Raw genomic sequence first — 2,569 nt, forward strand, 5'->3', positions numbered from 1 at the left:
GGAAGTTTTTGGCAACAGTACCTGAGAATGTGTGTGAATTTATTAATTTGAAACGCAAAGAGAAAATGAGGTGGACGCAAGAGAGATTGACATGGGATGATATACTAGAGATAGTTGAGGATTATGAGTTAGATAGGTGCATGAAAGAAAGTAAATCTGTGAGTGTAAGAACTGGAATGGAAGAAAGTGTAATAGAATTTGGTAGTTATAAGGACGCAATTTTGAGAGGACCAATGAGGGTAGCTGATAATGTAGTAGATAGGAGTGTTAGGGCGAGTAATGTGGGAATACCTGTAAGGACAAATGAAGGGTTTAGGCAAGGGAATCAGGTTTGGAGGGATAGGAGTGCTAGTGCGCCGCAAGATAGGTCAGGTAGTTGTATCCGTGAAGAGAAGTGTTATAGATGTGGGAAAGTAGGACATAAGAAGAATGAATGTAGATGGGCTCTTGGTGCTTGTTTTGGATGTGGTGAGGTAGGGCATAGAATTAGCGAGTGCACGAAAGAGAAAGGGGTAAAATGTTATCGGTGTGGTATGACAGGGCACATAGCGAGTGGATGTCGGAGTAATCGTACAAATGTGATTTGCGGTAATTGTGGTAAGGATGGGCATTATGCTAGAATGTGCAAGGAGCCACGGGGTAAGTGTACTGAATGTGGTGCAGATGGGCATGTAGCTAGAGTATGTAGGAAGAAGGGATTAAGTCAGCCAGGATGTTCGGGAAACTAGAGTGTGAGAGGGTTCAGCTGGGTGAGTCCTCCTGTGTGTGTGGAAGGAATAGGATCAATGTTTGTGAGAATGGGATGAATAATTGGTTAGAAATGAGCAAGTATTAATCTAGTATGCATGAAAAGTTAGGGCTGGAAAATAAACAATTAGTGTTAGTTGAATATAGGAAAAAGAAGCGTTTGAAAGTTTTAAGTAAGGATGAAAAAAGGGGAAATTTTATAAGTAAAAGTGAGAATAGAAATAAGTATGAAAAGGGTGTAAATGTGCAAGTGTGTATGGAAGATAAATGTGTTAATACAGATGAATCATGGCTGAGTATGAATGATACCTATAGTGTGTGTGGCTTTTCCTTAGGTGATGTAAAAGAAAGGATGACGAATGCGAGAGTGAGAGATAGGAGAATGATTAGTAGTATGAATGAATCTTTTACTAAAGTTGAGAATGTTTTTGATGAAATGGATGAACTGTTTACAGAAATGAGTGTAATTATAGGGCCAGATGAGAACGAGGTAGATGTGATTGTACATGATATATTAGATGATAGGGATTTAGATAGGAATAGTGTTAATGTAGCTAATGATTGTGATAAGGAAGAAGTGAATGAGAGAGTATATGGAGGCCCAGTTACTCGGAGTAGAGGTCCCGTTCCCGACTGCGACTGGGTTATGAAAAAAATAATGTAAGTGTTGTGTGAGAAGGATTTGGCAAAGTAAGGGGGGAGGAATGTGGAGGATTTATTTTTACTTTATTTTTATTTTTTGTTTTTGCCAAATCCAGAGAGAGAGAGAGAGAGAGAGAGAGAGAGAGAGAGAGAGAGAGAGAGAGAGAGAGAGAGAGAGAGAGAGAGAGAGATTTCATTTGCTTTAGTTTGCTAGATCGCGCGAGAATGTGTGTGTGTTTGAGTGTGTGTTTGTGTGTTTGTGTGACTGCGGTGCGCGCCGAAGAGCAAGTGGTAGTTAGAGAATGATCGTTGGTGGTGAGAAAGACTGTTGGTACAAATGAGGTTGTTTGTTTACATTTTTTTAGTTAGGTTACGACAGTGGTGAATGTTTCGGAGCGAATGCTTTTTTTATTTGACTGCAGCATAAGGCAGTTGTGTGAGAGCTGGATTATATATATATTTTTCGACCAGCGTGGAAGTGTTTTTGATTTTCAAAGTAAGTACAGTTTTGTTTATCTTTGCTTGTCGTGATTGTGAATGATAGGAACAATTTATTATTTATCTTTGATTATAGTGCGATAGTTCAGTTAGCTAGAAGTGTTCGTAAGTGTTTTTCTTTTTTATTTTGGCAGGCTGCGATTCCTCCTTTGAGAGAGATATTTTGAACATTGATTGATGACCTGGCTTGTTATAAGGGACTTGGAACTGACTGCTATTTTAGATTTGGATTTAATTGGTAACGACTTGGCTGTAAGAATGAATTTTCGATTGCTGCTATTGATGATGATAATGATGATAAGGATGATGACGATGATGACTACGACCCCGATTAGGGAGGCAGTGGTGGCAACTTGCCATACAGTTTAACCTGTTAATCACAGATTGAGGGTTGTGCCGTGAAAGACAGTTCGGCAGTTTGTGAACGACTGTGTTGCAAATAATATATATGAGCATACAAATTTTGGTGTTGAACTCGTAATATATATGTGTTTTGTGTTTTCATGTTTGGGTTGCGGTTAGTTTTAAGTTTCGTTAGGATTTATTTGATTGCTGAAAGGTTTTTTTTTTGTTAATTATATATTTAGTTCAAAGTGTTAAATTTTGATTAGTTTAAAGTGTTAAGTTTTGATTGGTTTAAAGTATTTATTTTGAATGTGGATGGTTTATGATTTATTTTAAG

Source organism: Palaemon carinicauda, chromosome 10 (genome assembly GCF_036898095.1).
Source record: "Palaemon carinicauda isolate YSFRI2023 chromosome 10, ASM3689809v2, whole genome shotgun sequence".
NCBI classification, from domain to species: domain Eukaryota; kingdom Metazoa; phylum Arthropoda; class Malacostraca; order Decapoda; family Palaemonidae; genus Palaemon; species Palaemon carinicauda.